Source organism: Manis javanica, chromosome 11 (genome assembly GCF_040802235.1).
Source record: "Manis javanica isolate MJ-LG chromosome 11, MJ_LKY, whole genome shotgun sequence".
NCBI lineage: Eukaryota > Metazoa > Chordata > Mammalia > Pholidota > Manidae > Manis > Manis javanica.
This window is the reverse complement of record NC_133166.1, coordinates 46,565,734-46,577,820: the sequence shown is the minus strand read 5'-3', so window position 1 is coordinate 46,577,820 and position 12,087 is coordinate 46,565,734.

The window sequence follows — 12,087 nt, the reverse complement described above, 5'->3', positions numbered from 1 at the left end:
TAGACTTAAATGTAATGCATCTCATAGATGTTAAACTGGACCCACTGTTACCATTTCATGGAACTCACAAGTCATTTGTGGATTTTAGTATCAAGTTAGTATCTTTACTGTGAGAAATGTCAGGTCAAATTGAAGTACAGCTGAGACATGGGCTTAGCACCATGAAGAATTTTTCCTGCCTATGTTGAAAAATGCTGGACATAAATAGTATTAAGAATAGGAAGGACTCCATCTTAAGGCTAAGATTCCATTTTAAAAACTAGGAGTTGGGAGGTAAGATTCTTAACATATTTTATGGTAAAGAGCCAACAACTGACCCTGTTTTAAGGCCAGGTGACAGGCTATAAGCAACATGTTTCCATTGCTTTGAGAGTGACCATTCTCTTGAAGAAGAACAAGATCAATGAATGCCTTGTTAAGTCTATCTTACAGAATACCTGGATGAATAACTATGGATGGTGACACAATATCTCTCACCAGACATCATGAGACCACCTATCAAGACTATGCTCCCTTGGCCCTTTACCCCATTCCTGAAATCCTTAGAAGACATGAATTCTAGGCCTTTAAGCATAGCTCCTCTCTCAGGCTGCCCACACTACCCTTTCTTCAGTGTGTACTTTGCCTTAAATAAAGGCTTCTTGCTGCTTAACTTACTGCATTTTGTCTCATTGCTCTTCCAAGCATCTTGGGAGGTTAATAAGAGACCACTTTTCTCAGTGGTAAGCATCTTTGTTACTTCACTATTTCATTCAATTTTCTAGAATTAAGTATTAGTTCTCTCTCTCTCTGTTCTACTTCAGACAAATAGGGAAGGGCTACTAAGACCTCTGATTTGGGTTTGCAAGTTTCCATTGCCCGTGTGACCCAGACAGGACTGCAGCTATACGATCATGCTTTTTAGCAGCCTGCTCCAAAATTTCCCTTCTTTGCTTTGGGAAATTTCCAGAACATATTCTCACTCCATCCAGTGTCCCATGGCTCCCCAAATTCTGGGGTGGTAGGGATATAATTCCCATGTCATGCAGATCAAGCAGACACCAGATGCCAGATGACCCTGGCTTCAGAAGTTGGCAAGGGATCTGTCTAAGCAAAGCAGAAGTACAATGACGTCCCTTCCCTCCCTCTGTCCTTCCTTGGTCTCTCCTGCTGCATGTCTGCTACGATTCACTACTACCCTCGCTTAATGAATTCCTTCCTTACCTACACTCATCCTACCTGCTTGTGAATTCTTTCCCTAGCAGAGTCAAGAACTCTCTCCACTCTGGTTTGAGGTTTCACCTAGTGCACAGGGAGAGACATCTCCAGACAGGTACCTGGCAACAAAATGATAAAGGTCAGTAAACTTATTACTGACCAATGCCAAATTTAAGGAAATGTGTTCCTGATATAGAATTTAATAGCAGAAAACTACAATATCCACCTATTTCAGTTTATAGATGTTATTTACCAAATCACTAGGACCAAATTCTAATTTCTGTGATACTCTTTGAGACTGAATGCTGGAAATTCTTCTGGAAGCTGAAGAGTAACATTTTTTTCTGATTCTGTAACTCTCCTTTCTGGACCTTATTTCTTTCACAATTCTGTAAGGTTTAATTCTTGTAGCCCATCCCTTATTTGATATGTTCTTAGTGGTCCTACTTCTCTGTTTGAGCCACCACTGACAGGCCAGGTCACAGGTCCCTCTGCATGCAATCATTGACCTATCTTGTTACTGAAACTGACTGAACTAGGAGAAAAAATTATCAAAGAAAATCCCATCCATAGACAAGCCTGTTAAGAAAAGATCATCTGGGCCAATTCGATAACTCTTTTGCAATTTAATATTTGGACACAGAGATTGTAATCAGTTAGCAGGTAGACTTAAATGATTTTATGCAGAATGCCAGGAATTGTGAAACATTTTCTAGTTAGTGACTAGATAAAAGCTCTGGAGCCAAAGAGGAAAATAAAAAGAAAGGCAGAAAATAATTTCTGACCTTGAGACAGAGAACTGGCCTATGTTCCTGCCAGACTTTTCTCAAGAAATCTAACCCTATGTATTTGGGTCCTGGGAAACTTCTCCAGGTTTTTTAAATAAACATTTCCCTATCTTATGCAAATATGAAATATTTTCCTTGAAACAATACAGGTAAATAGAACCAAACATTTAAATTACATAGACAGAGATGTCAAAACTGAGCACCTTCAGGTAAGACACTGTTTTTCACATAATACTATCCAGTTAAGAGTCCAAAGACCATAACTATATTGATGCAGATAATTACTAAGATACAATGATGCTTTGTAAGTCTAAAGTGGAAATATTCTATTTTGCCACAAGATCGTGATTTTGTTTCAAAAAATAAAATGATTTCTTATAAGACTGATATGTTTCTATGTATCAGATTCTGTGCTGGGCAGTTAAAATAAATAAATTCTCATTTCTTAGAATCTCTCAGAGTTGTTCAGAAGATAGACACAAGCAATAATTATGAAATAATGCTGTGACATCACTGATAGAGACATATACAGAGTAACTTAGGGAGGATATAGCACTCCACCTTTTACAAGGTACAAGACTATGCTTTTCACCAATTAGGAATGGAAGAATTTCAGGAAAGCCTTGATTAATAAGGTTGAATCAGGACAAAAACACATCTTCAACAATGTACATCCTGTTTATACCATGTAACAGCTTTTACTCCTGTAGTCAATCATTCTAACTCCCTTGCAAACATCTGTAACTGTCTCTTTTTTCCTTTGCTTTTTCATACTCTCCCGGAAAAGCCACAATCCAAGTTAAATCAAACTCTCTACCATAGCCTGTACCTTTGAGGATAATGTAAGTGAAAACAAAAAATTCCAATCTCACTTTAAATTTAAGATTTCTACCCTCAAGCAGGCCCTTCATGTTGACTAGTGCCATACTACAAACCCCAGCCTCTTCTCTCACCTGTTCTCCTAGATGAACATCTCATGTTTCTCCTTTCTTTTCAAACTTCTTAAACCCTTCACCCATATTCTCTCAGCTTATGACCTTGATTCTTACTTAGTTGAGAAAATAAAAACAACTAGAAAATATGTATAGCTAAAAAGGTTTTCCATTTGAAAACCTTTTATCTAATGGATTTGAGATCTAAAAAAAATAGATAATTTTTTGAGTTTTTAAAAAAAATCTGTATTGAAAATCCTCTAAGGTATAGAAAAGTTGCAAGAACAATAAAAATAACTTATTTTTCATGAAGTCTTATTCAGTAACTTGAAATTATGATGCTCATCATCTCCAAACACTTTAGCATTTTAGAGTTCTTACACAAGGGCAAAACATTATAATCAGGAAATTAATATTGAGTCATTATCAGTCGAATCCTCAGACCCCATTAAATGTGAACTGTCCACAAAATGTACTTTAGAGCTGAGATATATATTTTCAAATCATGCATTACTTACTTGTCATGTCTCTAGTCATCCTCAAGATGAAACAGGCCCAGAGTCCTTCCTTAAATTTCATGACCTTGATACTTTTGAAGGTTAGAGGCCAATTGTTTTGTAGGGTATTCTTCAAATGGAGTTTAATCTGATGTTTTCTAGTAAGTAGATTCATGTTATACATCTTTGGCTGGATACTGCAGAAGTGATACTATGTGTATTTATTGTATCCTGTAAAGGGCAGAAGATTTCAATTTGTCCCACCAGTAATAATGTTTAATATCTTGGTAAGGGTTATAACTGTCAGTCATCTATTCTCAAAAATAACATTTTTTGTCCTTTGTAATTATAAATATCTTATGGGAGCTGTTTTGAAATTATATAAATATTATGTTCCTCACCAAACTTTCAATTTATTCATTTATCTGTTTTATTATTCTGGTGCTGTTGGTTCTCCATTTCACTCAGTAGATCCTAATACATTAAAATCATAATTATTTGTGCTTAAATTGGCCCAGAACAATCTGGCTTCTGTGTCCTTTAGCCATTATTCTTTGAATACTTCCTTACTTTCTGTCAAGGAGTGCCAGGCTCATCTTCAAGTTTGGTTGCCTTATCCTTGGATTCAGTCATTTCCCCAATAATTGTTAGTTTCTTGGAGAAAAGAATGGCAGATAGAAGTCAAAATCTGAGAGAGAGATATATATATGCAATCTGAGTTTCTATTAATACTTCTAAATTCAGTCAAAAATCATTCTTCTTTACTCTGTTTCTGTCATCTATTTTTGTAATTCCATTCTCCAATAATAGTATCCATTACCCTCAACACACGTATTTAACTAATATTCTCCTTCACTTGTGTGTATGCCCTTTACACCCTACTTCAGCTCTACACCTAGTCTCAACTACCACCCACCTGTGTAGAACTCGCCTCACTTAGATTCAGTATCCCATACTTGACAGCATTTCCTTCTCACTTTGCTGGGACTTCCATTCCTTACTCCTATTTCTTTCCCATGTGAATGCCTTCCTCATCCCCCTGGGCTCTGACCCCTGCTTTGAGCCACCATGACTCTTTTCTGTTTAGTGCAGACCGTTATCTTGCTTGGCCATATTAAATGGCTTTAAGACGTGATTGCAAAGGAAGGGAGAGAAAGAGATACAAATGTAGAAAAGGGAAGAGAAGGAGTGGAATAAAAAGAGAAGGACAACATTCTCAGTTTTCACACATACTGAGATTGCCTTACTGAATCTTTTGTTTCATAGGTCCTCCTCTCAATTTTTTATACTTCCTCAGTGTGTTCTCCTTAAATGGCTAATATATAAAATTGAAGGACAGTTATGAAGATGACACTTCTTAAGCAGAATTTTTAATGACAACATTAACTATGAAACTGAATAACTGAACACTGCCTATAGCTTACTCTATAAAGAAAGTCATTCCCAGTTATGTAATCCTCAATTCCTTGATTATTATTGCTGGGTGTCCATCCTATGTGGAGGAAAAATAAGTTCTACATACTGAGAAAAAATTCTTAAATAGTTAGCAAAACAAATCTGATACTGGTATTACTGTTTACTTCATCATTAAGTTAAATGTTAAGTAGGTGAATCACCCCATTCCTACAATTTACCTTTCCTGACTACCATCCCCATGTTGCCTTCCAAATTTTCTTTTTTGTTACCCTTCATCTTCTAGGCTTTTCTGAAAGCATGTTTCTTTCACTAGTGGTTAGGAATGGTCCTGCTCATGCTAATGATAATGTGCTTCCTCCCTCTAGGAGACTCAGAGCTCTCCAACAGAAATATGAGTTGTATGCAATTTATGAATTTTCTAGTAGCCACTGAAAATTAAAAAGAAACAAAGTTGAGTAGAAATATATTTTACTTAGATAAACATATAACAAGTTATTATTAAAGTATGGAACCAATATTAAATTATTAATGACATAGTTCGTCTTCCTTTTATTGTACTAAATCTTTGAGATCTGCTACTTTTTTAACATATATATCATTTGCATGCTAAATTTCCATTAGCAATACTTCTTTTATATTGAGATTTCATAAAATTGTGTGTTGAAAAGGTAGATTCATATTTCCAAGTTGGTTAAGTTTAAAACTTTTCTAATATATGAATTAAGTATTCATTTATAAATTATAATTGAGCTAATGTATATAAAATAAACTGTAATAATGTAATGTAAATAAAGTCAAAGCTTCATTTTTTCAGTCAAGTGCACATCAGCTATATGGGGCTTGTGGCTACTGTATTAAATAATGCAGACCTAATCATAGCAATAAGGTATATCTGAGTTACAGCATGTCGTTTGTGTCAGTAAGAGTCGGTGTCAGTAAGGTGATGCAAATGATCTGATTCAGAGACAGATTAGATCTGGGGTTATGAAGTTTAAGAGGAAATTCCAGAATAAACTCCATTACTCAACTAATATAATATAGTTCTGAACAATGTTTTTAAAAAAAATGTGAGGGATTTTCTTGAGGAATTACTTAACATTAGATATTTCTTCTCCTTCATCCCATTCCCTCAGAAATTCTGGTTTAGAAGTTCTACAGTTAGGATTTAGAAAACTGCATTTTAGTTAATTCTGCTTCAGGTGGTGTTAAACAAAACTGAGAAATACTGCCCTCCAGAGTTCGGACTATAGTAAAATCAGTCTCCAATCCAGTATTAAAAACACACAATAGGAAGCTAATTATTTTTTTAACTGATTAGTCAATGCTAAGCCAGTAGCATCTTCCCTATTTCATTAGTGACATGAACCTGAAGTTCTAACTCACAGTTTAGAATTTTGACAACAGGAAATTACTAGATTATTAAAAACACAGCAAATGATAAACTGTCTCAGTGATTCTAAACAATGAAATCTAATACTATCTCTCTCTTACATTGCCAATATTAACATAATGGCTGTACTTCTATACAAAGATATTTCTCTGGCCTGCAGTTAAAGAAAGAAAAGACGCTATGTTCTTAACGCTAGAGATACTCATTTGTCCAGAAAAAGTTATTAGTTTTGTTCATCTACACATTGACATTTCTTCCTGCTTTTTTTAATATTATTTTGTTTTATTTCTAAAATTTTGTTAACGTATCTTAGATCACTATATTCAAATCTGTACCACTATTCAGGTATTTGAATTTCGTAATTACATATCACAAACTTAAAATGGAGTTTTCTATTTTCTAATATCTGATGTTTCTTAATGACTCATCATCTAGTCTTTAATCCTAATTATTACTTTAGAAAAATAAAATAATGCAAGATACTAAAGGGAAAATGAAGTTTTTTCAGGTATTTCTGCACATAGCCTAACTTTATTACAGATGTGCCAACATATCTTGACATTAATTTCATGGGAAAATTGAGTATATGAGAACAAAATGAGTAAAAGGTGTGATTTACATCATAACAGTCTGAATATATTTACTGAGATTTTTTCTGGAACTCTCTGCAAGTGCTAATGGGAAACTTAGTGTCAGACAAACATCTGATAACATTAACAGAACATCTTATGGCTATAATGTTCTGTCATGAGCTTCCCAGACAATAAACCCTTGCCTCTTATTAAAGTAAAATGGTGGTACTGAGTATGAAGTCTGCCATATTCTCAAGTGGTCCTTTCTGAAAGGAAGTCAAATATTATTTCACAAAAACCTGTTGGCTACAGAGTAATTAGGGTAGGGACTCCATGAAACTCTAAACTGTACAAATCATTGCTTCAAGAGATGTGCCACAGATGGTGGCAATAACAAAAGATGTATCCTTATCTCACTTGGCAGAAGAAACTGGCCCTAAATAGGACACAATTACAAGCCCAGTTAGGACTTAATGGCTGCAATTTGAGCAGGTTCATATGGAGCACATCTCGAAAGGAAACACTTCTCTAAAGGACTTTATTTTTTGCATGTCAGAAAACTTACTCTTCCAACACATCTATCAAAGACATATTTCAGTCCCTTGTCACTCTTTTATTTGTCAATTTTGGCTAGGCAGTTACTATAGTTCACCTTTTGACACGCTGAAACAAAAGCAGGAATCTCTCAGTTTCCATAGCCTTACACACAGCTACAAACTGATCTATCCCTAGAAAATCATCCTGTAGAAATTAACACCCACACTATTCTTGATTTAAGACAGAGTAGCGAATGTGTTTTCTCCAGAGTGCTAATGACAGGGAAAGTAAGGGGTAGAATGAAGTCAAGTACCTAGTGATGCTCAGGAAGATAGAGAATATATACTCTAGCTGTGAATAAGGACTGAAAAGTTTTATAAACATATTCAAAACTAGATCTCTTAGAAATTATATCTTTTACCTAGTTAGATCATTACTAGAGAGGAAGGGATGGAAACTGTTTCAGATTCCCTATATAAAGAGTTGTATTAATTACTCTATATTTAGTAATGTATTGTAAAAACCCATTCTTGCTCCAAAATTAATAATCAGACATTCATAATAAATCTGTTTCTTACATCTATAAATTCAAAAGTTAGGACTCCATTCAGATATCATTATATATAAATACCAGGAAAAGCCAACCCAAACTGTCTCTGCTAAGATGCCTGTGCCCAGCCTTCACCAATACAGGTTAACTGCCTCTTTCAAGAATTCATTCTGAACTGTTAACGTATGCCACCCATTACACCAGTGAGTTAGGTCTTCAGGATATAAACACTGCACGTAGAATCCACTCTAGGCTCACAGTCCAGTGGAGGAATCAAGCAAGACTAGAAAATAGTAATTGTACATTGTGCTCTGAGACAATTGTTTATAATAAGGTATGAAATATTTGAGACTGGTTTATAGAGGTGGTTTAAATTAAGTGAGTTTACGTCTTCTCCCACAGTACAAACTGAGTAGACATTCCTGACTAAAGAAATAGCAGTTACAAAGCAACTGTGACAGTTATTGCATGTTTTAGGAAATGCACATAGTTCAAATACCAAGAGTATAGAAAAGCATGAAAGATACTGAGGAAGAATAAGCAGATGAAGCTGAAGGCAGAGGTCATGACCACCATGCTAAGTGAATTTGAATTTTATCCTGTAGGTGATGGGGACAAGGTTAGTGGATTTTAAAGAGGGGGACAGGAGCTTAAAATGCATAGTTCAGCCAGATTGAGATAATTGTTTAGAAACTAGTAACTGCAACCACAAAGAAACAGCTTCAGTTCAACAATCCCTAACTCACTTTTTTTCCTCTGTTTTTCATCTCTTGGCTCCACTTCAAGGGATAGCAAAAAAATTTTCAGCAAATAGGGAAAGAGGTAGCTTTTTTAACCTGAAAAAATGCACCAAAAGAAAAGTTATGGATAACATTATACCTAATGATGAAAGCCATTATTTTTCTTCTAAAGCTAGAATAAGGCAACAGTATCTCACCAATTCTATTCAACATTGCACCGGATGACAATGTAGTAAAGCAAGAAAAATAAAAGTTACACATAATGAAAAGGAAGGAATTAAAGTGTTTCCATTTGCAGATGGTATGATATTTTATGTAGAAAACCTTGAGGAATAAAAATGAATGCATAAAATCTCTAGAACTAACAAGTGAGTTTCCCATATGTTTAGTATATTTATATAATGGCAAAAAAATAATAATAATTGGACATATTATGCCTATAATCTGAAGATTCAATATTGTTAAGATATAAACTTTCCCTAAATTAATTATAGATTTAGCTAAACTTCAAGCAAACTCCTGACAGGTTCTTTTAATTGATTTTGAAAAAGAACTAAATTGAACACTTTATACTTTATAATTTCTGTGCCTGGCACATTGAAGGCATACAACATATATTCATTAAGTTAATAAATGAGTATCTGATTACCCTGCATTTAACAATGTCTTCTTACAATCAAACCTGATATTCACCACTGGTAGAGAAAATGTATTATGAGAATGGCAAATGATGATATTGGATGAGTAAGATAAAAAGAGAATTATCAGATCTTACATTCTATTGATTTTGATGTGGACATATTATCAGGTAATAAGTGGGTCTGTCATTTGTAGATTAAAAGCACATTTTTCCATAGACCCCATTCCAAGCTTTCAAATCAGCATTATATCCTTTTATAGCCACCTCTATGTTTTTTATCTTGTGAAGTATTTAAAACTGCAAAACATATAAATGCTTTGACCATAAGAACCAAATAATTAAACATTATTAAAACAAATAAATTACTTCATATTGAAGCCTCTAAGCCTGACAAATCAATGAAAGGCAAAAAAAAAAAGTGTGAATTTTAGGACAAATGTATTTCTTTACGTACTCAAAGCTAAATTTAACTATGTCAAAAATATGCAAAAAAAACCAGAAGCAGTGATCTTAGGCGTAAAAAAAGTTGTTACACAGATAATGCTGAAATAAACAGATATTCATATGAGCTTTCTTTCCAGAAACACAGTCTCTCCACTTCAATTTTATTTAGCAGGGTTTTCACTATGCCTATCTGCTTCAGGTCTGACAGTTTCAACCAGTACATAATTTTCCAATAATTTGGAAATTCTGTGTAGCTGACAAGATACACTAATTATTGTGATTAACTTAGTGATGGCTCTAAAATAGGAGAAATTGCCATGTGTTTAGGAGGGTTCACCAATAGGCTAAAAAATAAATATTCCCTCAATTGCCATTGTTATACTGTTAAAATGAGATTTACATGAGATTACTTCTCTCCTCTTAATTTGTAATGTCTCTCAGAATTATAGATTTACTCATACACGTGAAACCTAAAGCATGAGAAAAAATTTACTCTTACTTGAAAGATTTGTTGATTCTAGATGGACAACCTGCCATTGGGAGAAAGAGAGGAAATTGACATCAGTGACATCAAAATTTAAAGTGGGTTATTATTTGAAACATTTTAATTGTACTTTTTTATGCTCATGTCCAGAATAGGATAAGCTGAAAAAGGAATAAAAGGACTAAAACAAAATAAAAATCACAGATTTGCACTGAAAAGTAGAAACAAATCACAGGATACAAGGAGAAATAAAAGTAGGACTAAAATATTTTATCAAATAGGAGTTGAAAAAGAACTACTGAGGAAGAATTCAAACCATGAGTGGTTGAACAGAGAAAGGCAATGTAGTGTGAAAGGCAGCACTCAGGGATGAGAGCTCCAGTAGAAGCAGAGACTCCCAGCGAGGGATGGGAAAAGAAACAGGCACCTTCGGGTTCAAGAGAAATATGGAGTTCAAGGATGCCTAAGAGAAGAGTTCTAACAATCCAATGTGTACTTCATAGCTCAAAATCAATTTCAAAATAGATGTAGTTAAGTAGCATCTCTTCTCACTTCCTTTGCCTGATTTCTGATAGAAGCTTAATTAGCTCTGAAATGAATCAGTAAGTGAATAAGTGCAGCCTGCCCCTGGATAAACAGCAGCAGCAGCCACAAGAAAACATGGTTATCCAATCTTAACACTGAGAAACTTATTGGTATTACTCCTAATTCACTAGAATTAGAACTGATTTATAAGAGAGATTTTCAAGAGTTACCATTTTAAGGAGAAAGTTAAAGCTCTGACCTTAATCAAAAGAAGAGAGGATATTTAAAATTACATCTGTTTGTTAGAAAGCATTTGATGTGTATGTATATTTACATACACAGTCACTATATATATTACAGTAAACAATTTTACACTAGAAGGAGGAAAAAGGATCAAGAAAGAAGATAGGGAAAAATAAATGTAAGTTAATTTTAGAAAGCTTATCAGACAAAATAGGTTTTAAAGAAACAAAGTATAAAATGAATGCAATTTTGTGGGGAATGAATAAAGGAACTGTATCAGCCAATACTTAAATTATTTCACAGGGGAGGCAGAGCCAAGATAGCGGCGTGAGCAGAGCAGTGGAAATCTCCTACCAAAAACACATAGAGCTATGAAAATATAACAAAGAAAAATCTTCCTAAAATAGAGACCACAGGACACAGGACAACATCCAGACCACATCCACACCTGCAAGAACCCAGTGCCTTGTGAAGGGGGTAAGATTCAAGCCCCGGCCGGGCCGGACCCGAGCGCCCCTCCCCCCGGCTCCCGGCAGGTGGAAAGAAACTGGAGCGGTTTTTTGTTTTCTTTTGGTTTTTTTTGGCGAGTGCTTTTTGGAAGCCTTAGAGGGACAGGGACCCCATTGCTAGGGAGGCAGGGTGGTGGGACCGACGAGCGGGTGCCTGGGACCGGCACTCGAGGACGGAGGATATCACGCGTTTTTCCCCTTCTTTTTCCTCTTTTTGGTGAGTGCTTTTTGGAAGCCTTAAAGGGACAGGGACCCTGGTGCTAGGGAGGCAGGGCAGCAGGACCAGTGAGCAGGTGCCTGGGACCGGCGCCTGAGGACAAAAAAAAAAAATCTAGTGTTTTTTCCTTTTTTTTTTTTTCTTTTTTCTGTTCCCTCTCTAATTGTTGCTGTTGTTGTTTTGGTTTGGAGAGTGCTTTTTGGAAGTCTTAAAGGGGCAGGACAGATCACTTAGACCAGAGGCAGGGAATCTGGGGATCTCTGGGCACTCTAACCCCCCTGGGCAGCAGGGAGCACAGAGGCCCCTTACAGAGATAAATAGCCTCCCGGCCGCTCCCCGTCCAACAGGGCTCCACCATTTTGGAGGAGCAGCCCCAGCCAGGCCACGCCCACAGCAACAGCGGAGA